General features: G+C 39.5%; 1 pseudogene; it reads left to right on the top strand.

Moving 5' to 3' along the window:
- The first annotated feature begins 24,728 nt into the window (after positions 1-24,728).
- Positions 24,729-25,281, top strand: LOC124509618 (60S ribosomal protein L17-like; annotated as a pseudogene).
- Positions 25,282-26,130: the final 849 nt, after the last annotated feature.

The following is a 26,130-nucleotide window of genomic DNA, read 5'->3' on the forward strand; positions in this document are numbered from 1 at the left end:
GTCTCCTCCAGTATAAAAAGCAGTCTCATTAGTTTGACATTCAAGGAGACTTGGTTTTTGTTTTTGAATCTGAAATGGCCCTGTTTATCTTTCCACCCTTATTGTCCAATATTCTCCCTGTTCATACTGTGTCCCAGATACACCAAACTATTAGCTGAAACTGTAGGAAATGACCGTATTTGTATATCAAAACCAGTTGAACGTTGGCAACTTCATATAATTCAACCTAATATAATGGACACCAGGCTCTTTCTTCTTTTCAGCCTACTCCACTGGGCCCATACTTTGGTTTTTGGATTTATCACATAGTAATATAATTGTTTACCTGCCTGTCTCTTTACCTAGCAGGTAAACTCCTTGAAGGCAGAGGTGGGGGCTTTTTGTGTGTGTGTATCTCCAGATTTCTGGCACAAGGTCATTACTCAATAAATATCGTTAACCAAACCGATGGCGCTGTCTACCCCAATCTTCCACAGGTGTTTTTTTCCCTTAGGCCATCTCTGAAGTTACATAATTGTGACAACAACATGACCTCTTAGGGATGCTGCTTTTCTCTCCAGTGCTGCTGTCAACCAGGCCTGCAGCAGAGCTCTGATAATATGTTCCCCACTAGGGGCTAGAATCTAGTGTCTTAGTTTACCAGATTAGAGGAGATAAAGAAAAGTGAAGTCAGATTTAGCTAAAAAGGCAATAATTCTCCTATATTAATTTACTAGTCTACAGGGGGAAAAATCCAATTTATACTTAATTTCCCCTCACTTTAAAAGTTAATTTAGAGCTGAGCTTTCAATAATGCAAAAGGAATCGTCTCTTAGTTTATCCATTTGTTTTAGCAAACCACTCTAAAACTTTGAGGTTTAAAACAACCATTTTATTTTGATGATGATTCTGTGGGTCAGGAATTCAGAAACGGCTTAGCTGGACAACTCCTTTGGTGCTTTTTGTGTCCAGCCTGTGAGGCAGGAAGGAATGGGGATGGGGCAAGGGTATGGAGAGTAGAGTCCACTTCCAAGAGGCTTCCTCATTTACATATCTGGTACCTTGGGGCTCATTGGGCCCCTTTTTTATATAGTGTCTCATCCTTTGGGGTTTCTCTGTGTGGCTCAGGATTATCAGAGCATCATGGGCTCCGGGTGGTCATATTTCTTACATGGCAGCTAGCTTTCAAGAGAGATTGCGAAGCTGCCTAGTGTCTAGAGGCTTCAGTCTGGAATGGATACGGCATCATTTCTGCTATATCGTGTTATTTTGTTAGTAAAACAGTTCCAGCCCATTGCAGATCCAGGGGGTGGCAAAATAAACTCTGTTTCTAGATGACAATGGTGGAAAGAATGCATGTCCATTGTAAATTTGACACATTATCTGTCAGTTATTGTTTGGGCGTATGAGACCTGAATCACATCTCTAGAACCATTATGAATCCCTGATGAGACCCTGCTGAGCTTATGTTTGTTGGCTGTGTAATTATCTTATTTTGACTTAAGATCCTTGCTGAGTTCACATGAATACTGAGCATTTCAAAAATAATAACTAATGAAAATTACATCACCTTTTATTTGGTTGAAAAAGCCCATTTTTTATTGTATAAAAACTATTTTTCCTCTCTTAGTACAGCAAAGTATTCACTGCAAGAAGGCTAGAAAATAACTAAGTAGAAGTGTTGATTTAAGAATTAATGTGATAAATTGTACAAAAAGCAAAATTTAGCAGAAACCAGGTTCTCCTTGAGATATATAGATATAGATATCTATATGTTGTATATATCATATATACATGTACATATTTTTCTCTTTTAACCTAGGGGTACCTTGGGATGCTATAGTAAGTCTGTTTCATCTGTGAGTTATCTCAATATATACCTTAGGTCTGTGGTTAAGGTAAGCCTTAGGAGTGTTTGATACCATGTACAATCAAGATAAAAGTGACTATTTAATTTTGGCATGTTTACATCTCTCGGTAAAAGCCAAGCTCACCTGGAGCTAAGGCAAGTCCCCGTTTCCATTAGAACCTGGGAGACCGAAGAAGACCTACCGTGCCTGCCTGTTGTTCTGATATTTAACATTTGGAATATTATTTAATCTTAAAACCCTTTTTCTATTCCTAATTATTTTTTGACAGTTGCAATCTCATTTTAGGCTCATTTCCTTCAGTTAGTCAGTGTGATTATAATAGCATGCTTCAGTTTTAGGGATTATAGTCCAAGAGGGGAGAATAGTGTGAGAACTTTCAACACCCAATTACATATATATCAAGTTTGTTTTTTGGTATTTGCTTTTGTTTTGCGTATTTTTGGTCTATGAGATCTTTTTTTCCCAGTAAATAGTGTTTTACTTTATTTTACTTTTTATTTTTTTAAAAAGTTTCTCCACTAAGTATATTTGTTGGAGCTCTTAGTCATGGAAAATTCAATTGGTTGAAGGATGTCTAGTTTGCAAAGCATGTCTTCACACTATTTATGCATTCATTGAGACCATGTGATTTTGCTGCTTTTTCTGGGAATGTGAAACTCCCAACTTTGTTCTGCTGTTACACCAACGTCCCTCAATTTCCTCAAGACTGTGCTTTACCTGTGGTTACCTGGCTGTGTATGGGTCTTTACCTCTACTCTGCCTTAAATAGAATCTGTCTTTGTGTGTGTGTGTATGTGTGTGTGTGTGTGTGTGTGTGTGTGTTGTGTTCTTAGTCAAATCCAAATTTTCACTGCTCATGCCCACCCATTTACAGAATGCAGCCTTTCTACTAGGGGATGAGAGTCTATTTCCCCAAACAAAGGAGTGCTCCTTTATGCCACAAAATCTTGGTAAAAATTGATTACAGTGTAAAGAAATGCTACAAATACTCCAAAACTGAGGCCATTTGTGTATGTGAAGAGATATACAATCAGTATCTATTTCTACTACACAGGAAAAGGTAGGATTTTTTTTTCCTTTTAATTTTCTACCGTATTTTTATTAATTTAATCGATGTACTACCTTCATAATGAACACATCCAACCAAGTGTAGGTTGAACCAAAGTTAATTTCATTTGCTAATTTCTTAAAAGCTTTCATGACACACCTTGAAGCAGTTGGAGAAAAATGGGAAGATTCAAAAATCCAAGAATCATTTAGTTAAGTCTACTTATTAGATAAGTTTCTATGTTAGAAAGTCACTTGGCTTCTCTTGAAGACAGCACATGGAGACAACTTGCTCCTTTGATGTCAGCCAGCTAACAGGCACATCTGTATTTCTTTAGCACACATAGGACCAAGCGACTGTTTTGGCAGGATGATACCAATATAGGTATTGATGGTGAATCAGCAGCATGATATTCAAAAACAATTGCATCTTTTGTAGGGGCTGTAGTTAGCGGTCTTGGAGATTTCTGGCATAACACTAAGAAGGGACTTGGCAACCAAACAGCCTCACGTGGGTCATTTTGGCAAAACAGAAGATACAAATAGTCCCTTAACAAAAGACAAGCAACACCTGGTGATTATCAGTAGTATGAAATTATACATAATTTCCTGTTGGGATTCTTTCCTTATAATCAAACTAAATGCTTTCTTCTTTAAAAAAATTTTTTAATGTTTATTTATTCTCGAGAGATAGAACACAACGCGGGAGGGACAGAGAGAGACACAGAATCCAAAGCAGGCTCCAGGCTCTGAGGTGTCAGCACAGAGCCCAATGCATGGTCTCGAACCCATGGACCACAAGATCATGACCTGAGCCGAAGTTGGACACCTAACCGACTGAGCCACCCAGGCGGCCCAAACTAAATGCTTTGTTAGAACCTTTGTGTTTATGTGTGTTGAGGAGAAGTCAGGGTCCTTAGCAAGAAGGAAGTATCCCATCCATAAAGGGAAAGGGGAAAGAAATCTAGGGGAAAATCTAAAGAAATCTGAGGAAGAAGTTGGTGCTTTTCTAATAGGTAACCAGTCTGGAAAATGAATCTGCCTTAATTTGTCAGTTGATACATTTTAAAATTAAAGCATCTGAAAAAGATTTTGGCTCTAAGATATAAGAATATCACACTGAAAGATGTAGAAGAATTTTTAACAGCAAAATTTGTGTTTTAGGAAGAAAAGAATAAGTTTGTAAACTATTTTTTTTTATTTTATAGAAAAAGAGAGGGAGAGTTCAGGTAGGGGAGAGGGGTAGAGGAAGAGAGAGAGAAAGAGAGAGAAAGAGAATCCCAAGGAGGCTCCACAGGGCTTGATCCCATGACCCTGGGATCATGACCTGAGCTGAAATCAAGAGTTGGATGCTCAACTGACTGAGCCACCCAGACGCTCCAATAAACTATTGCTAATAGTTCTATAAACTTCAGATTTTGCTAGAATATATTACCTTTTTAGTACAATGAAATGTTAAATGGGGGCACCTGGGTGGCTCAGTCGGTTGAGCATCCGACACTTGGTTTCAGCTCACGTCATGGTCTTGCATTTCATGGGTTTGAGCCCTGTATCAGGCTCTGTGCTGACAGTGCAGAGCCTGCTTGGGATTCTCTCTCTCTCCCTCTCTCTCTGCCCCTCCCCTGCTTGCTCTCTCTCTCTCTCTCTCTCCAAATGAATAAATAAACTTAAATTAAAAAAAAAAAAAGAAATGTTAAATGGAATTTAGACAAACTTATGGAACTAAAAATAATTTGGTTTCTATCAACCTACCTTCTCCAATATTCTCCAACAGCTACACCTGTTGGAACCTGTTTCATTGCATGAAGTGGGAACATTGGCTTTTAGCAATGATCTGAGAAGAAAGGAATTAATGAAGAAAGCAGTCAGAGCAACCATTGAAAAGGAAATAAAAGATAAACAGTGGTAGCAGAGCTACTATGCAGGGTGTCTGAGGACACATGCTTTTATAATATGCAGTGAAGGGACTCACGTGAGCATCCAGCAATGCAAGTCATTGTGTGTCATTAAGTCTGTTCCTTGATAAAATGATGCCACAGTAAGGCTTATGGGGAAAAAAAAAAAGTCCCTAAAAGGGAAAGGGCAGGATCTAGCTCGTGTAGAAGCAGAAATCTTCAGGAGAAAAAGAATCTTGTCTCTGTCCAGTTAATGAGATATATACAACCGGCAATTTTATGACTTCCACTACATACTTTTGGTGGGATGTTATCCAAATAAGGATAATTCCTATTCCTGGGAAATATTATATTATGTGCCTGACTGGCCATTTTTAGTTAGCACAAAGAATAGATCACCCACTAGGAAAACTGAATTACTTTCAGAACATACTCAGCACTCTTTATTGAACACTTGTACTCAGAACCTTTTCTGTTTCTGAACTTTAAAGACACACACTATGATACATGTCAGTGTAGCTGTGCTAGAACCAAAGCAAGCTAATTATGCCTACCCCCAACACATGCCAGTTGCTACCTTTGGTGTAGCTTTGCAAACAAAGTTTTTGACTGACTGCATTTTGATACCCAGTCTGTTTGCCCAAAGAGGAGCTACTAATCTAGCCTCGAGTTTGTTTCTCTATTTTATATCCTATTTTTATTTTTTAAATTATTTTTTCATGTTTTTATTTATTTTTGAGAGAGAGAGAGAGCATGAGCCAGAGAGGGGCAGAGAGAGAGGGAGACACAGAATCTGAAGCAGGCTCCAGGTTCTGAGCTGTCAGCACAGAGCCCGATGCGGGGCTCCAACCCACAGACCGTGAGATCATGGCCTGACCCGAAGTTGGACGCTTAACCAACTGAGCCACCCAGGTGCCTCTTATATCCTGTTTTTAAACATTTCAGTGTGGGTCTAGTCATGAACGAGGACTATGATTGGCCCACCCATAATTTCCCTGATTCGGTTTATTTATTTATTATACACCTAATATATGCTAGGCACTGTTCTGCACGCTTTACAAATATTAGCTCATTTAATCCTTATAAGGACATTCAGGTGGGGTGTCTCTTTATTTCCATTTTACAAATGGGGAAACTAAAGCACAGAGAGGTTAAGGAACTTGCTCAAGATCACACCACTAGTAAGTTATAAAGGCAGGATTTGAACTGAGGAAGTCTAGTTCTAGAATCCAAGCCTAAACTCTGTGTCCATTCCCCCTTTCTCGTCTCTTCATTCCTTTACTCTCTTTTTCAATACCACACTTGACTGAGCCAGTCTGCCTTTTGTAATGCTGTTGTTAGTTTACTGTTTTAGTCAGAACAGCTTCATCGGCATATTGGCTCTTGGCTTCTGGTTGGACTGGAGGGTGGAGGTAAGATGGTGAGATTGTGGTGGAAAAAACACATATTAAACGTGAAGTTCTAGAAGAGCCACAGTCATCATGTGGTCATTGCAGCAGGCTTTCCTTCCCAGATTTCTCTTCATGTGAAGTCAGACACCTGGATCCAAATCCTTGTGCCACCACTTACCAACTCTGTGACCTTGCCTTTGTTGCTTATCTCTTTATTTCACAGACTCCTTTTCTGCAAAATGGAAATTAATTGTAGTGCTTACATCACAGGGTTGTCTTCGGGATTGAAGTGGGCAATACACATAAACTACTTAGAATACACCTGGTACATAATAATTGCTCAGTAAACATTAGCTAAGATTGTGATTATTGTGATGGCTATATCAATTTTAGGCATGCTCTGTCATGTAAGACCCAAGCATCAGAGAATAGGTGTGTTTAGTTTTTCATTTTCAGCTGATACCACTCTCAGGCCAAATTTTCTAGAAAAATTTGGTATCTGGTGGTGGATTTTTTTCTTTTCTTTCTTTTTTCTTTTCATTTTCTTTTGAGAGAGAGAGAGAGAGAGACAGAGAACGTGCAAGCAGCAAGGGTGGGGGGCAGAAGGAGAGAGATCAGCATGGAGTCTGGCATGGGGCTCAATCATGACCTGGGATCATGACCTGAACTGAAATCAAGAGTCAGACACTCAACTGACTGAGCCACCCATGATCCCCTGGTGGCTTATTGATAAGGAAAATGGAAGGCATATAATCTTAGGAGAAAGAATACACTGCCTCTATATTTGAATTTTGAAAGGTCTCTCTCTAACATGTTAACGTAGGGAATATTTGAAATTGGCATTGGAAAATGAGTCTCACAAGTGCCTGGCACACAGTAGGTACTTAACAAATGTTACCTTCTACTTATGTGATAAAACCCAAACCCCCTGCTTGTCACTTTTATTTTGCAGATCCCCAAACCTTGGTTCTAGTCCAGCCACAGTCGTGGCATTCTTGTTCTCACCCTCTGCCTTTGCTCGCCTTATTATTCCTGTATGGGAGGCCCTCAACTCTTCTTTCCATGCTTCCAAGTCCTACACATTCTCCAAGGGCCAGGTCAAGTATGGCCTCCTCCATGAAGCATTTCTGAGCCACACAAACCTGCTTAGGGGGTGAAGGTGAATTGAGAGAAGGTACTATGTGAGCAGAAACCGAATGTATAACCTTCCAGAGCCCCCAGGGTCAGTTGTCCTTTCAGGAAGAACAGATGACAAGACATCAACAGTGAACACAGAGGAACTTAAGGCAGGGTTACTGGAAGGTAGATTGTGGCCTCCCTCTGAAGATACTTAGCTGTAGTTTTTCACAGTGTCCTTCAGGCTTTGGATTTGGTGCCAGGAAAGAGAGGGGAATGAGCTTGGAATTAGCCTGGGATTCAGTTAATACAAAATTTGATGACAGAGTCACAGGATGGGAGTGAATTTACCTGACACCATCTAGAATAAGTTGATTGCCAAGACTCAGATTGGAAGTCCAGAGTCATAAATCAAAGTAGATTCTCCAGAGACTAGTCTTGCTCATGAGAATTTTGAAGACCGGAACTGAAATTCCATGCCTACTGCTAATGAAGTACTTTTTTAGATATAAAATTTGTTTGGAAAAATTATCTAAAACTTGAACATAAGGTAAAAGGAAGACTGCATGTCCTTCAAGTGACACAGGGGAGCTTTTTCTAAGAGGCTCATCCCAGGATTACTTAATTCTGGGTGGCTCAGAATTATTTGATTTACTATTTGTTCTTGATTAGGGCCCAGCCTCTGAGAGGTTGTGTGATCAGTTGAATCTTTTTTTAATTTGGTTGAGATGTAAATAATTTCTGTCCAGTAAAATAGATAATCCCAAAGATTACGTTTTTGTTGGTCTGTAGGACATTACTTTTATATCTAATTTAGTAATCTTAATCCAAGATTCTCCTTTGAACCAGCTTTACTACCTTGCTGTTCTCTAAATCATGAGATAAACAAGTCTGGGATTCATGCTCACTTTCCATTTGCATGAGAGTTGTGTTTTCAACGTTTAAAATCTTATGCTTTGATAAACCCTGATATGGAAGTCAGCATCTTTATGGAGAAATGTTAAGGGCCTTTGAGAAAGAATTTTAAAAATAAAACTCAGGGGCGCCTGGGTGGCGCAGTTGGTTAAGCGTCCGACTTCGGCCAGGTCACGATCTCGCGGTCCGTGAGTTCGAGCCCCGCGTCAGGCTCTGGGCTGATGGTTCGGAGCCTGGAGCCTGTTTCCGATTCTGTGTCTCCCTCTCTCTCTGCCCCTCCCCCGTTCATGCTCTGTCTCTCTCTGTCCCAAAAAAATAAATAAACGTTAAAAATAAAACTCAGTGTGAAAGTCTTTCTTCTTCCAGCAAATTTGGAAGAATCAGAGGTAAGTAGCTGGAACATTTAGCTGCTAATGACAGACAGTGAGTCCACACAGCGCATTTCAGAATGATGCGAATGTGGTAATCAGAAAGACGTACTAGGAATAAACTAATGCATAACAAAGATCTCAATTTAGTAATTCACCTGCCAGCTATTTTTTTTCTCCTTAGTTTGGGTTCATTTAACTTTAAAGTCTGTGTCAGTTTTGAATTTAAAATAAACTGTTACTTGACAATTCTTCTAACCTAACAGAGACCCAGAAAAATGGATTAAAATGAAAATGTTATAGCTCTTTTGTTCTATTTTCAGTGGAACTTGTAATTTTTAACAATCTTCTTGATTCCTTTTATTGTTGGCTGTGTAGCCATGGGCATGTGTAAAGGTCGAAAACTTGAGATAGTACTTTGAAAGATTTGACAGTTGTGGGTTTTATTTTCCATACAAACCTTTGGAAGAGACACTGGTATTCCCCATAAGGGATATGTGTTGGGGTTTAGGGTCTGGGGACAGTATAATGTGGTGATGGAAAGTTCAAGCTCACTTTCAAGTTCAGCCCTACTATTGCCAATTCCAATGATATAACCTCTCTAAGTTGCAGGTTCCTCACCTATAAAATGGGGATAATAAGAGGGCTTATCAAACAGAGTCCTGTGAGGCACTTGGCACAGCAGTTGGCAAATAGGAAGCATTCAGTAAGTGGCTGCTATTATTATTTTGTGGGTGGGGACATGTAAATGTGCAAGTCTTTCCCATTCATATATGGCTCACCTTTTGGGTATCTCTTCAGCCATTTCCCTCTTTTCTTTTTTTAAAGGAAATACTTATTTTTACTTGCAGTTACTTTATTTTTTTAAGTTTATTTATTTATTGAGAGAGAGAGCACAAGCAGGGGAAGGGCAGAGAGAGAGGGAGAGAGTGAGAATCCCAAGCAAGCTCTGTGTGATCAGTGCAGAACCCGATGCGGGGCTCAGACTCACAAACCGAGAGATCATGACCTGAGCCAAAATCAAGAGTAAGATGCCTAACCGAATGAGCCACCCAGGTGTCCCCGTTTCCCTCTTTTCTTCCCCTTCCCCAGTAGAGCCATAGTGAGACCTTAGGATTTTAATATTTATTTGTGTGTATCCAATGAAGTTTTTCCCATTTTATTTGAAAACAAAACAAAACAAGGAAAATTAGAAAAGTGAGACATTTCCTATTTCTGAAGGAGAGAGTTGGTTAAATTACATTATTTTCTGGGAGTACGTTTGTATTTTTTCCCTCGTGGACAGCAGTGCTCCCCCACCTCCCTTCATGGGATTGTTTGATGTTGCCTGGACCTTCAAGTCCAGTCATGGGGGGGCCACTGCTCTGCCTTCATTCCTGTAGCAGCAGTCTGGGTGCAACTTAGTGCTGGAAGGTTGCATGAAAGAGGAAAGTCACGATTTGTGCTGTGTTCCCACCCCTGGTTTCAAGTATGACAGCCTAATTATAAGGCTTCCTACACAAGGTACGTAGGCAACCAAGATCCTCCACCTGATTTCCTGTTTTTGTCCTGTGATACAGTTCTTTCCTGGTGAATTCACAGAATGTGTTTATATAAGACTAATCTTTCAAGGGTCTTGGGGTGATTTCACCTCCAATTTCCTAGAATTATCTAAGATAATCTACTTATAATGACAACTCTAGGGGCCATGGGTGGCATATAGAGAAGGGATTCTAAAGGCCCTGGAGAAATGTTGTTGCTTAGTGTAAATACTAATTATGCTAAGATGAACAACTGGTTGAGAGCATCCAAGGTTGACAAAAGTTCACATGAACTTCCTACCCGGTGGGAGCAAAAAGGTTCGTTAACTACAAGCCCAATATGAACCACAGTGTGATTCAGCTGGGGATGCCTGAAGATGGAAAAGACTGGGCTAAGGTTTTATGTTTTCTCTAGTTGAAACTTAGTGGTAATCTACTTGGGCTGTTGTGTAGAATTTCCTGGCATCAAAATATAGGAAATTAAGGTGAAATGATCTTTAAGATCCCTTACAATGATTAAGTTTGGATGCCGCTATGTTTTCTTCTTTTTCTCAATATTCTTTTTTTTTAATGTATAATTTACCTCTAATGAAACGTACATATATTAAGTGTAGTGTTTGATGAGTTTTGACAAAGATATATCCCATGTACCTTCTTTCGCATTCAAGATATGGAACATTTCCATCACCCCATAAAGTTCATTGTAATCCTTTACAATCAATGTCCCCTCTGCATAGGTAGTCACTGTTTCAATTTCTATTAACACAGATCGTAGATCTTCATATAAATGGACCCCTGTAATATATACTTACTTATATATGGCTTCTTTCACTTAACATAATGTTTTTGAGGTTTCATCCATGTTGTTGTCATCTGTATCAGTGGTTCATCCCATTTTGTTGCTGACACAAATTGCTCATTCATTCTCTTATTGTTGGATGTTTGAGTTTTGGCTATTATGAATACAGCAGAATAAATATCCTTGTACAAATGTTCAGCGAACATATGGTTTTGTTCCTCTTGAGTAAATACCTAGGAGTGGAATTGCTTGGTCATAGGGTAGGTGGATTTTGACTTCATAAGAAGCTGCCAAAAGTTTTCCAAAGTAACTGTACCATTTTACACTCCTACCAGTCATACACGAGAGTTCTATGTGCTCCACATCCTGGCCACTCTGTTTTCCTTTTCATCATATGCATTCGTTTTCCTTGAGTGTGTTCCTAAGCAAGCCAAAGAGATGATCACTGTTATTAGCAAAGGTTCCCTTGAAAAGCTACCCTAAGCTAATAGGATTACCAGAAAACAGAATGCATTGATCACATTAGAGGTGACTTTTGATTAAGGATTAGTCATAAATCATCTTAAAGTAACTTAAAACTATAGTGTGATTTACAAATAACTATGTAGGGGAAACTGCACATGGTAGTTTATCATTTCCTCATAGCTCCTTAGAATGGCCAGAAAGCTCTAGGTCCTGGTGTTTTTACATTAAAAAGTTCAGCAGTTTATCCTGGCAATGGGTAGGCAGTCAGGAGGAAAGTAGTAATTCGCTCATCCATCAAACGTTGAAGTACTTTTGGAAAGAGAATCCCTGGAAAACTGGCAGTTTGTGTTTGGGGCTCTAGGAATAAAAAAAGCAGGGTTAGATGGACAAAAGAAGTGAAGGGGATTAAGAGGTACAACCTTCCAGTTATAAAACAAAGAAGACACAGGGATTTAATGTATATCATAGAGAATATAATGAATACTACTGTAACAATTTTGTAAAGCAACAGATTGTGACAACAGATTTATTGTGGTGACCACTTATTTCATAATGTATATGAATGTCTAAGCACTATGTTGTACACTCAAAACAAATACAATATTGTATGTCAATTATTCTTCAGTAAAAAAGAAGGGTTGGACAAAATATCATGGATTTAGTGTGTTTGGAAAATGTTGCATAGGGTGGCTCTCTTATATTCTGAGTGGAGAGGCATTATGCATAGCAGATTAATAATTTGCTGTCATTTATTAAATGCTTAGTATACACCAAGCACTGAACTAAGTATTTTAACATACTGATTCATTTAATCCTTGCAACAAGCTTACACAAAATAGGCAACGTTAATTTCCCAATATTATGGAAGAAGAAAGTGAAGTTCATAGACATTAAATAACTTACCCAAAGACAGAACTATTTTTCGGTAGTGCTAGAATTTTAACCCAATGGTGCCATGCCTCAGGTATACTTTGGTAAGAAAGTTGAACTGGATGGTCACATGGAAAAATGTGTGTGTGTGTGTGTGTGTGTGTGTGTGTGTGTGTGTGTGTGTGTGTTATAGGATGACAGGGTCTTCCAAACATAAAAACAAATTTCAGGGGCGCCTGGGTGGCTCAGTCAGTTGGTTGTACGTCTTCAGCTCAGGTCATGATCTCACGGTTTGTGAGTTCAAGCCCCGCGTCAGGCTCTGTGCTGACAGCTCAGAGCCTGGAGCCTGCTTCAAATTCTGTATCTACCTCTCTCTGCCCTTCCCTCTCTCACACTCTGTCTCTCACTCTCAAAAATAAATAAACATTAAAAAAATAAATTTCATTAGGATAAAATTCTGTGGGAGAAGTGGAATGGAAATATGAGATTGAGGAGGGAAAGAAATACTGTAAACTTTCTATATTAACATGAATGATGATAGGTGTCTAATGGTATTTAGATTCTGTTGGATACTTTTAAATGTTCTTATTTATAATGCATTGGTAATTCTAACCTTCATAAATACTTAAATTTATGATGAAAAATTTGAGATGTAACTTAAAAACGAGTCAGGAGGTTAGTTGGGTTTTTAAACTTCTTTTAAGTGACATGGCAGTTAAATTTTGAATACTATGACTTGTGAAGAGAAGGGCATCCTGACTACTTAGTCACTTTTTATCCTTGCACTTTTCACAGTGCCCAGAATATATGAAGTCCAAGTCTTCAATCTGTGTTTGGGGAATGAAGATTCAAGGAAAACAATGCCTTGGGAGAGGCTTGGGGGTGCAAAAAAGATGTCACATATCATTGGTACCATACACAGAACTTTCTCACCTTCCAGCCTTCCAGCCTCTACTCTCAGAAAATAGTATTCTAGGGGCACCTGGGTGGTTCAGTGGGTTAAGCATCTAACTCTTGATTTTGGCTCAGGTCATGATCTCAAGGTTTGTGAGTTCAAGCCCCGTGTCCTCCTTGGGATTCTCTCTCTCGTTTCTCTCTCTGTCCCTCTCTCTGTCTCTGTCCTTCTTTCTCAAAATAAATTAATAAACTTAAAAAAAGGAAATAGCATTCTAAAAGGGTTACCTGATGCTGACAAACTGAAATAATTTTAATGACAGTAATGTTATGATGTGGTATTTTACAGCCGAGAAACCCCTCTGTAGACATCAGTTCATTATAATCCTGGATGGGAAGTGTGGCATTTCCTTAATTTTCTTTTCTTTTTAAAATTGAGATATAATTGCCATATAACATTATGTTAGTTTCAGGTGTATAACATAATGATTTGATATTTGTACATATTGTAAAATGATCACCGTAATAAGTTTAGTTAATATCCATCACTACACAGTTACAATTTTTTTCTTGTGATGAGTATTTTTAAGATGTATTCTTTTAGCAACTTTCAAATCTGCAATACAGTATTGTTAACTATAGTCAATCATGTTGTACGTTACATCATGGACAGATTTATATTATAATTGCAAGTTTGTACCTTTTTGACTCCCTTTGCCCATTTTGCCCGCTCCGTATCCCCTAACTATAGCAACCATCCATCTGTTCTCTGTGTCTATGAACTTGGTTTTTTTTTTTTAATTCCACATGTAAATGAGATCATATGATATTTGTCTTTCTCTGACTTATTTCACTTAGTATAATGCCCTTAAGGGCCATCCATGTTGTTGTAAATGGCAAGATTTCATTCTTTTTAATGGCTACATAATATTGCATTATATCACATCTTCTTTATCCATTTATCCGCCAATGGACACTGTTAAAAAGAAAACCACAGGCCCAAAATGATATCACTTAGGCTGAGTCCCCAAACCAGGGTTTAATACCTAATCTAATTATAGTTTCAACCTCCCCCCAGCATGTAGTCATAACTGGTCAGTTAGGAATTTTCTGATGAGAGCCAATGACTTTTCCACATGGTCCCTCTCTATCCGCCAAAAGAAGATAAGGTAATCTGTATGATAAGACCCCCTTTTATTGCCCCTAAGGGAAAGCAACCTTGCCTGGAACAATCCTTTTCTTTTACTAATAACTTTCTTATTAGTGTGCCCACCCTCTTTTTAATTTAAAAAAAAAAAACAAAAACACTTTACTTTTGTACAACTGACCAGAGCTTCCCTCTGTTTTGCTAGATTGGATGCTGTCTATTTATGAATCACTTAATAAAGCCACTTAGATCTTCAAATTTACTCCATTGAATTTGTTTTTTTTTTCTAAAAAAAAATTTAATGTGTATTTTTGAGAGAGACAGAGTGCAAGCGTGGAGGGGCAGAGGGAGGGAGACACAGAATCCGAAGCAGGCTCCGGGCTCTGAGCTGTCAGCACAGAGCCCGACACGGGGACAAGTCATAAACTGCGAGATCATGACCTGAGCCCGAGTTGAATGCTTAACCGACTGAGCCACCCAGGCGCCCCTATTGAATTTGTTTTTTAACCACACTTAGGTTGCTTCTATGTTTTACCTATTGTAAATAACGCTGCAATTAACTTGGAAGTGCAGATATCTTTTTGAGTTCGTGTTTTTTTTTTTTTTTCCTCCAGATAAATATCTGGAAGTAGAGTTGCTGGATCATATAGTAGTTCTATTTACATTTCCTTTCTTTTGGTTCCTATTGGGTGTAGACTTTCATCAAGTTGATATCTCTGCCTCAAATAAGCAGTGTAGTGCTGGAATGCTACAGTGCCTTGTGTATAACTGACAGTTTGGTGAAGGAAGTAATGATAGGGGAGCAAAAGGGAGAAAGAGACTTTCTAGCTCAAGTATTCTTTAGTCCCAAGACTGTTATGGGGTACAGCATGGGGTCATCAATTTCTGTCCACACTAGGGACAAATGGAATTTTTCTGTGGTTCATCCATCCATCCATTCCCTCAATAAATATGTAGTAATCATCTATTTTGTGCAAGATCTTGGGACAGAGCGGTAAATAATACTTACTAGGACACTCTGAAAGAGGGGAATGGGTCAAAAAATAAATGCACATAAGTGGGAGGAACTTTTTGTTACCTTACAGTCTCCCAGCCCTGAGATAAATGCTCTGCCATTTTCATGAGAAGGAGGGAGAATACAGGGTCACAGCCTTCCCTTTCCTCACCTGCCCAAATGAGTCATGAAGGGCTCCGGCAGTCTCTACAGGATATACTGTCCGGACATATAGGCTAAGGAATGAAGCAAAACTCAGTTGGATGAATGTGAGCTGGATGTCTGGCCTTTTTCATTTGTTTTCAAAGGTCAGCTACACTAATGTGGAATATATGTGGGGAAAGGTGAGCTTTGGTCCTGGCAAGAGTGAAGGAAAGATTCAGATACTGTCCAAGGTGAGTGAAAGAAACTAGCTGTGTTTTGTCTTCAAAGAGGCCATATAATGTTGGGGTCAGCAATCATAAGGGGTGGGCATAATATGTCTGCCAGCCACTCACGTCTGTTTAGTGAACGATTTGAATTCTAATGACATTCAAACTGGGTAGGGCAATTATACTTCCCAGTTCATGCCTATTGTCCTGGTATAGTTATTAGCAGCATTCCCTTCTGCTCTCAAAAGTGTCCTAGGTTAGAAGATAAATTATATGGCCACGGTAGTAACTCAAGGAAAGAAAGTCAAGCCCCATCTGCATTCCCCATGGAAAAGTATGACCAAAATATGATTGTTATTAAAATCTTACATGTTAACATTTTGCTGGTGTGGGAAGTTGTAAATCTGCTGGAAAGAATACAGTTCAACAAACATTGTTTCTGCAGGGCTTGTGTTAAGAGAATAAAAGAGACAGATATATGAATAGGACAGAGGACTCCTCTGGAAAAGTTTATGACCTGACAGGGTGACCCATAAAAAATAACATATGCTTGAGACTAAAGGCTCACGTCTTTGAAACTAAAATGCCAGAGCATGGAGGGACCTGGGGATAATTTTATCACCTCATTTTATAGATGAGGATGTTCTTTGCCTAGGTTCACATAACCTTTAGGTGCTGAGACTAGGGACTTTGCCTGGGACTGTCCCTGTTGATGTGTGTTTTCCCGGCATGACTAATAGCATACCCTCTTGATCTCAAGTTCCCCTACTATAGGGAGCAGGGCCTCCCAACTCAGACCAGTATTTCTCTACTGCAGCACTCCTGACATCTGGTGCTGGGTAGCTCTTCATTGCATGGGGAAGGAGCTGAGTCCTATGCCTTGAAGGATGTTTAGCACCATCCCACTAGAGGCAAGAAGCAGCCCCGCTCCCAGTTGTGACAGCCAGACTGTCTCTAGACATTGCAAAATGTCCCTTGAGAGGCATAATCACCCTGGTTGAGAACCTCTGCGCTAGACAGTGACCTTGACAATGGCCGGCCAGACTTTGCCAGGCCGCCACATAACTCCAAAATATAACTAACCAAGAATACTTTTATTTGCTTCCTTTTTATCTTTTTTGAACTCTTAATATGACAATCTCAAGAAGACTATTTAGGGCAAATACTTCAATGGGAAAATATTTATTTCAAAAAGCTGTCAGGCAGGATTGTTGTTTTCCATGTAAATTAACAACATTTTCTGTGAACAAAATACCCCCCACAGAAAGGGTATTAAATCTGAAATGTTGGTTTACAACTTTATGACAGGTTACAAATTGTATGGATTGCTATTTTAACCTGTTGCCCAAGTGGAAAACAAAAAGGAGAGAGGATATTAAATTATTTCTGTAATACTTGGAACCCACTTTTATTTTTTTTAAGTCTGTATTTAAATTCCAGTTAGTTACCATACAGTGTAATATTAGTTTCAGGTGTACAATATAGTGATTCAACACTTCCATACATCACCCAGTGCTCGTCACAAGTGCACTCCTTAATCCCCGTCACCTACTTCACACATTCCCCTACTCACCTCCCCTCTGATAAACTTTGGAACCTGATTTTAAAGTGATTATTTCTGGGGCACCTGGGTGGCTCAGTTGGTTAAGCATCTGACTTCCAACTTCTGCTCAGGTCATGATCTCACAGTTTGTGAATTCCAGCCCCATGTTGGGCTCTGTGCTGACAGCTTGGAGCCTGGAACCTGCTTCGGATTCTGTATCTTCCTCTCTCTTTGCCCCTCCCCTGCTTGCACTGTCTCTGTCTCTCTCTCTCTCAAAAATAAATAGACATTAAAAACATTTTAAAGATAAATTAAGTGATATTTCTGAGTATGGTCTAAAAAAACAAAACAGGAAGAGACAATGCTGTCCCAAACTGTGAAATTGGTATTCTTCTCACACACCCCACTTTTAACACTTCCTTCTTTATTCTTTCCAACTTAGCATTACTATATTAAATTTTGCTGTCATTAAAAAGACTTACCTGTTCCCAAATAAGAATAATTTATTGATTCAAGTGATACATACTAAGTGGCTCCATGCCTACCTACCTGCTCCAGTGCTGGAGATGCATTGGCGATCCCTGGTCTCTGCCCTTGAGATGCCCATGGTCTGATGGGAACTCATTCACACCCAAGTGGACATCACTGATAACATTTAGTGCACAGTGGTTCTCAGACTTGAGCATACACCAGCATCGCCTACAGGGGTTGTTTCTGATTCGGTAGGTCTGGAGTAGGGCCCAGACAAGTTCGTCAGTGATGCTGATACTGCTGGTTCTGAAACAACACTTTGAGAACCATCGGTTTTATCTGATGGATATTTATGCATTAGGATTTAGGACCATTCAGCCACAGTGGTAACATGGCTTCTTTGACTTCTTCTCCCTCCAGTTGCCCCTGTCTTTACCCCTTTTCTTCCTCTTCTCATTCCCCTTTTCATTTCACATACTCAACATCCTTATGCTCCCTTGACCCTCCTTTATCAGACATTGGTCTTAAGGAAGAATTTGATATCAAACATCAGCATGGCATTAAAGTGATGTCTTACTTCTTCCAGGGTAATTGGCATTTGGACATATCCCTGTTTGTGGAATGTGACACAATGTCTATGTCAACCTTTTAGGACTGATTTAGGCAAGTCTCCTCTGTATAGACATTCTTACTGTACCAGACCTATTGGTATAGGTGTTGCACACATATTGTCTCTGCCATACGGTGTACATATACACAAACATCAAACGAACAAACAACCATCTATATAATGAAAGGATGATTACTAAGGCACCTTTAAACCCTGATCTTTCATGATGATCTAAGCAAATCCAGGGTCTAGGTAAACCTTGTGGAAGTGTCAGAATTGTCCTTTCTCTTGTTTAGGTACTAATGACACTTAGAAGACACCACTGCCACTGTTTTCTTCTCAGTTGGCAAAAGAACAAAACAGGGATTTTGAAATCCCTCCTACTTACTGGGATTATGAAAATTAATCTAAACATGGAAGTATGTGCAGAATGAAAAATTTGAAATTACACCTTTAACTTGAGGGCTGTTATTAAAGTTAAACCCTCTCACACTCAAAGTAATCACTAGGTATTAAACAATAGGAAAAAATACATCCTTTTAACAATTTTGATGGTTGCTTTCTCTTCACCCCACATTACTGGGGTTAATCTTTGATGAATAAAGGGAGAGAACGTATGATTACATCTAGTGTGTGAAGTTGAGGGAAACTCAGCATGAACACTCAACCTACCAATGAGTTTGTAACAGGTCATATGTCTATTCATCTGGGTTAATGTCATGTGCAATTAATGACTGAATACTCTAATTGATAATTGATCTAGTTAACTTTTTAGCTGAGTGGTTGGACCTCAGTCCCAATTAGAACAGTGAGTAGAAAGGAACATATGTGTAAGTGTTATAACCAGTAAATCTGAGGAATAAAAAGGAAAAAGGTGGTGTAGGCAGAAACTGTCTTGCTTTTTCCCTATGCCCTGTCTCCATACTAAGGAGGAGAGGAGATGAGCCTTAGTGATGAGGGGACAGGAAGGGAAGGAGGAAGACAATTTCTATGTGGCCTAGAAGTTATATCTCAGGTAAGATATTTTTATATTACTCTGTGTTTTCCCTTCATACTTTGAAGAGTCCCACTCATCCTCTTACCATCTGACCGTTTTATTTTTTTACTTAAAAAAATTTTTTTTACTGTTTATTTATTTTTGAGAGAGAGAGAGATAGAGTGTGAGCAGGATAGGGGCAGAGAGAGACACACACACAGAATCCAAAGCAGGCTCCAGGCTCTGAGCTGTCAGCACAGAGCCCGACATGGGGCTCAAACCCACGAACCTCAGATCATGACCTGAGCCAAAGGCAGATGCTTAACTGACTGAGCCACCCAGGCACCCACCATCTTGCCATTTTAGAAGCCTGGTACATAATGATGGTACAGATTTAGCAGCTGGAAGAAAGCAATACTGGGTACCATTTCCAGACATATGATTGGTAGCCTTTTCATGATTTGAAACTGTTTGCAAAGCTACCAAGTATTTCCATGAGGATGAATTGTCCAATCAGAATGAATTGAAGTAGGCTAGAACAAATAATGGTAATCAACTGCTAATTATAAGACTTCCTGGTGTTGGGGCGCCTGGGTGGCGCAGTCGGTTAAGCGTCCGACTTCAGCCAGGTCACGATCTCGCGGTCCGTGAGTTCGAGCCCCGCATTGGGCTCTGTGTTGACTGCTCAGAGCCTGGAGCCTGTTTCCGATTCTGTGTCTCCCTCTCTCTCTGCCCCTCCCCCGTTCATGCTCTGTCTCTCTCTGTCCCAAAAATAAATAAACGTTGAAAAAAAAAATTAAAAAAAAAAAAAGACTTCCTGGTGTATTCTTTTTTTTGACAAATACATTCTACCCCTTTGGTTCACCATAGTATTACATCAAAACATTGTGATAGATGGTGATGCTGAAAGCACTGAATATACCAATTGGGAATGTGTTTGGCTGTAAGTAACAAAACTCAACTTCTAAATGCCAGTGTATTAAGTTCTTTTCAAACATAAAGAATTTATTATCTTTACAGCAACACTGCAAGATAGTTATTATTATTATTATTATTATTATTATTATTATTATTATTTTAATGAGCCCAGGGGCGCTTGGGTGGCTCAGTCAGTTAAGTGTCGAACTTCAGCTCAGGTTATGATCTCATGGTTCACGAGTTTGAGCCCTGCGTCGGGCTCTGTGCTGACAGCTCAGAGGCTAGAGCCTGCTTCGGATTCTGTATCTCCTTCTCTCTGTGCTCTCCCCCTGCTCATACTCTGTCTCTTTTTCTCTGTCTCTCAAAAATAAATAAACATTAAAAAATTCTTAATAAAAAATAACAAATAATAAATAAATAAATAAGCCCAGAGTACTTAAGTAACTTGCCTAAGGACACAATCTTAAAATAATAGCTTTTTCTAGAATTTTTCAAATCAGTAAAAGTTATAGCATTGCCTGAGAATATCACAGCTTCTAAATCAATCCAGAAAACTCAGGATCAGTTTCTGTGACCTGATGAAAGGTTCACATGGGCAAGTTCTTAAGTGGAACAGAGGCCCCAGGGGCAAGATTATTGTTTGGTCAGAGGGTACCCATGGGATGTATATTTTGTACTTGTTGCACGTGGATATGTGAAGGTAAGGATTGCTTAGAGGTAGCAGTGGTTGGGTATGGGGAATCATGTGTGTCCTCTTGTGATAGATGGTATAGATTGTCTCAACACCCCTTTCTAACAGCTTTCACCCTTGCCGTCTCTTGTTATAAAGACTATAAAGCTTGAAACCTTATTTTCTAATGAGATATAAGTGGGCATCTACTGAGGGTGGTTCTGGGAAAGTTTTTTTCTTTCTGAATGCAAGAGGAGACTGTCAGTTGCCACGGTCCTCTATCCTTTCTTTCTGCCTGGAATGTAGATCTGACATGTAGAGCTAAAACCATGAAGGCAAAGGCCATTGTAACTTATTTTGTTCATGGAGCAGAAAGAGATGAAAAATGGGTGTTTGATGATATCATTCAGCCAAGGTTATCTGCCTTTGAACAGCTTGTCATAAGAAAATAAACCCCTATTTGCTTCAGCAACTGTAAGTTGAATTTCATGTTGTTTACTGTTGAATGCAATCCCAAGTGACACCCCCTCCCTGGGATAAGCCTCACCACCCCCAATAATGTTTTAATATGATAACCTGATGGACCAAAGGGAAAAAATATTGTACTTGTCAGCAAAGTGATAGAAAGTGAAGCCTTGTAATACATGTAATTAACTTTGTAAATTATGAAGCATAAGTCATGCCTGCAAATTGTGAAACATAAGTTTGTATTTGTCTACATTGGTATAAGGAGGATAAATGTATAGAAACAGACAAAAAGAAACCAAAAGCAACCTGTAGATTAGACTACTGTTTAACGTATATTCATTCTTTATACCCCATTTCCACAAAACTTCATGGGAGGAGTGTATTTCCCTTCCCCGCTAGTGTTGCGCTTGGCCATGCTACTTGTTTTGGCCAATGGGATATGGGCAGAAGTGACAGCCATAGTCTAGGCTTTGAGAGATATCATGTATTTCTGTTCTACGCTCTTGCACTTTTGCCATAGCCATAAAAAGAGCATGCCTCAGGTAAAGAGGCATGGGCTAAAGAGGATGGGAGATGTGTGAAGCAGAGACGAACTGAACCCATAGCCTGGAGCCATACCCATCCAAGATCAGCCAAACTGTAGCTGACCCCAGGACGCATGAGTAAGAAATAAATATTTGTTATTGTACATCACTGGGTTTTGAGGTGGTTTGTTATGCAGCATTAGTGTGACAATAGCTAGCTGATACACACCTTGACAGCTTAATCTTACAAAACAAACTGGTTATTTTCATTCTTTAACAAAAATTAGGATTGTAATGTCCAATAATGACATTCTAAGTAGAAAAAGCCAAGATTTACAAAGATACATTTTTATCCATTAAATCAAGTATATATTTGCTAAATCCCATTATTTCAGGAATTAGGCATCTTCCTCGACATAGCCAGTTGAAGTAGGCTTTCTGTTTCTTCCTAACAAGAATTTTAGTTGATCTGCTTCAATCCTTCTTCTGTTACACTATGATCAATAGTACTCTACTTTTTAAATTTTTGTTTAGACCAAAGAAAGCCTCTCTGATTAAAAAACACAAACTATTGGACAGAGAAAGATTTTCTTTGTTTGAAATTGCTATGTGTTCTAAATTCTATTCATTATCTATTACTGTGTAAAAAATTGCCCCAAACCTTCAAGGGCTGCAATGACAATAAACAGTAACAAACAATAAGCTGTTCCCGTATATTAGGAGTTCAGCGGTGGTTTGCTGAGTGCTTCCAACTCAGGGCATGTCATAAAGTTGCAGTCAAGATGCTGTTCAGTTATGTAGTCATGTCATGGCTTGACAGAGGCTGGAGGATCCACTTCCAAGGTGACTTACTCATGAGTCTCTCTTACTCATGAGGACCTCTCCATAGGGCCGCTGAGGATCCCCGCGACATGGCAGCAAGGTTCCCCAGAGCAAGTTATCTAAGAAAGCAATGTTTCTTATGACCTAACTTAAAAGATCACACTCTGTTAGTTTCACAGTATTCAATTAGTTACGATGGTCCATTCTATTCAGTGTGGGACAGGATCCCTAAGGGTATGAATACCTAAGGATATGAATAGCAGGATCGCTGGAAAACATCTTGGAGGCTGGCTACCACACTTTCTAATATATATTTTCAACACAATCTCTCTGACTGCTCCAAGCATCTTCTCAAAACGGATTTACAATTTAAATGGTGGTTCTTTTTTTTTTTAAAAATTATGTTTATTTTTTATTTTTGAGAGAGAGAGAGAATGAGCAGGGGAGAGGCAGAGAGAGAGGGAGACACAGAATCCAAAGCAGGTTCCAGGCTCTGAGCTGTCAGCACAGAGCCCAGTGTCTGGTTCGGAACTACAAACCGTGAGATCATGACTTGAGCTGAAGTCAGATGCTTAACCGACTGAGCCACCCAGTTGCCCTTAAACTGTGGTTCTTAACCCCCACTCCCTGGGGACATTTGACAATGTCTAGAAATGTTTTTGGTTATCCCAAATGAGAGAGAAGAGTACTGTTGGCATCTAGTGAGTAGAAGCCAGGAGTGCTGCTACACATTATATGACGTACAGGATATTCTCCCCACAACAAAGAATTATTCAGCCCCAAATGTCAACAGCGATAAGGCAAAGATACTCTGCATTTAAACTATTACAGTTGGCTAAAATTTTAAAGTTTCTTTTTACAGATCCTTCAATATATCATATAAATACTGCTTTTCGTTTTCAGTCAAGTATAGTCAGATTAAGCAAAATTGAGTTATTATGATGCATGATCAAGTTGCAGATGCACAACCAAAAGGGATTGAGCAGGAGAAATGAATTTGGCCAAGATAACACACACATCTCTCCCCAGAAGACCTGTGTGTGTGTGTGGGGGGGTCCCTTTTATGTGATATTCTTGCTGAATTTGCAAAGGCAGCACCGAATAACTGCTATTTCATTGAGAACTCCCTGCCTACAACTAGAAACAGCCCTTGCTGGGTGCCACTGTGAATTCTGAAAAAAAATCAATTGGGGGTTTTAAAGACAAGCAGAAGAAGAATGAGAAAGTGAATTCAATAGAGTTTTATTGACAACTTAAAGCTTATAGAGCTTTCTCTGTAACCCCTGACAAGTCTTCTTTGCATCCAAGGTTTATTTGAGTGCTTAAAGGGGGCTAAGATAATAAATCCATAACACAGTAGCTGCTTGTGTCAGAGACTGATCTCCTCCTTTCTCAGAAGTGCTTAGAAGCCAAGGAGGAGTGATTATCAAGCAGACTGCCAGATTTGGGGACAGCCTCAGGACTCTCTGTGCTTTCTAATAATTAGGGAGATAAAGAAAATCAGCCTCACCTCTAATCTTCCTTGCACAAACCAGGAAGAACTGAATTGGCTTCTGGGCAGTGTTCAGAGCCACTGGGACAATGAGAAAAGTCAGATTACACTGGATTTCCTGAATGTCTTTAGGCTAGGGCATGGGTAATGGTTCCCCCCAAAAAGGAAAAGTGTAAATGTATCTTTGCATTGAAAGTTCCACTTGGTGAGGCACATGGGTGGCTCAGTCGGTTGAGTGTCCGACTTCAGCTCAGGTCATGAGCTCTCAGTTTGTGAGTTCAAGGCCTACATTGGACTTGCTGCTGTCAGTCTAGTGCAGAGCCCATTTCAGATCCTCTGTCCTGCTCTTTCTGCCCCTGCCCCACTTGTACTCTCCCAAAAATAAATAAATATTTTTTTAAAAAAAGGAAAGTTCCACTTGGTGATGAATATATATGCCTATATTGTTAAGCTTGTTTTAGAAAATAGGACTTCATAAATAACTATAATATGTAGATTATATATAAACTATATATATTATTCTCTATATAATATATATTATATAGATATATAAAAATCTCTTCCTGTAAGCAGCATGAGGTGATCTCTGAAAATGGTTCATTATTCACTTGACCCAGAAAAGCCGACAAAATCATGCACATCAAGAGGTTCAAATCTTTGTGTTCACTTTAAGAACACAAGTGAAACTTCCCAGGCCATCCAGGGTATGCATCTCTGAAAAGCCACCAAATATCTCAAAGATGTCACTTTGCAGAAGCAGTGTGTACAATTCCATTGCTACAATGATGGGATTGACAGGTGCACCCAGGCCAAACAGTAGGGCTGGACACAGGGTCGGTGGCCCAAAAAGAGTGCTGACTTTTTGCTGCACATGCTTAAAAATGCAGAGAGTAATGCTGAACTTAAGGGTTCAGATGGAGCTTCTCTGGTCATTGAGCACATCCAGGTGAAACAAGCCCACAAGACACAGCATAGAATTTACAAGGCTCATGGTTGGATTAGCCCAAACATGAGCTCTCCCTGCCACATTGAGATGATCCTTACTGAAAAAAGACCAAATCGTTCTTAAACCAGAAGAAGTTGCACAGAAGAATAAGCTATCTCAGAAGAAACTGAAGAAACAAAAACTTATGGCCCGGAGGTAAATTCTGTATAAAATAAATGCAAATAAAAGCAAAAACAGAACAAAAAGATAAATATATAAAATTATTTTTTTTCTTTCACAAGGAAAGCCATTGGAGGAATAAAACAATTCCTAGAGATCGGGGTACCTACAATGAGGAGAAGTCATTATCTCATTCCCCAGTTTAACATCTGCTTGGGCAGCAGAAGGTTGAGGTAGGGGAGAGAGAGATGTTACTTTATATGGAAGCAAGATCTTTGCAGATATGATTGACTTAAGGATCTTCACAGTATCACTAGGCTGAAATCAAGGCATCAGCAGGCCTGGGCTGCCTCAAGAGGTTCTAGGGGTGATCCATTTCTTGCCTCTTCCAGCTTCTGGTGGCTGCCAGCGTCCTTGGTTTGTGGCTGCATCACTCCAACGTCTGCCTCTATGGCCACGTTGCCTTCCCTTCTTTTGTCTGTCAAATTTCCCTCTACCTCTCTCTTATAAGGATATGTGTGATTGCATTCAGTGCCCACCCTGATAATCCTGGATAATCTCTCCATCCCAGGATTCTTAACCACATCTGCAAAGATCTTGTTTCTGTATAACGTAACATTTACAGGTTTCAGAGATTAGGACCTGATATATTTTGTGGGGACATTTTTCAGCCTACCACACCAATATCTTTTTCCACCCCTAGTCTTTCCAGGGTTCAGCCCTACACCCTATTTACTTATCTGTTGCACATCTGCATGCATGTGCCCGCGCGCGCGCACACACACACACACACACACACACACACACACATCTTTCTCTCTCTTTTTCCTCAATAGAGCTTGGTGAACCAAATCTTTGCCACTTAAAACTTATTAGCCTGGAGGGCTCT

Source organism: Lynx rufus, unplaced genomic scaffold, assembly GCF_022079265.1.
Source record: "Lynx rufus isolate CCGP_SWC_20201006 ecotype Redwood Valley unplaced genomic scaffold, mLynRuf1.p SCAF_14, whole genome shotgun sequence".
In the NCBI taxonomy this organism is placed as follows: Eukaryota; Metazoa; Chordata; class Mammalia; order Carnivora; family Felidae; genus Lynx; species Lynx rufus.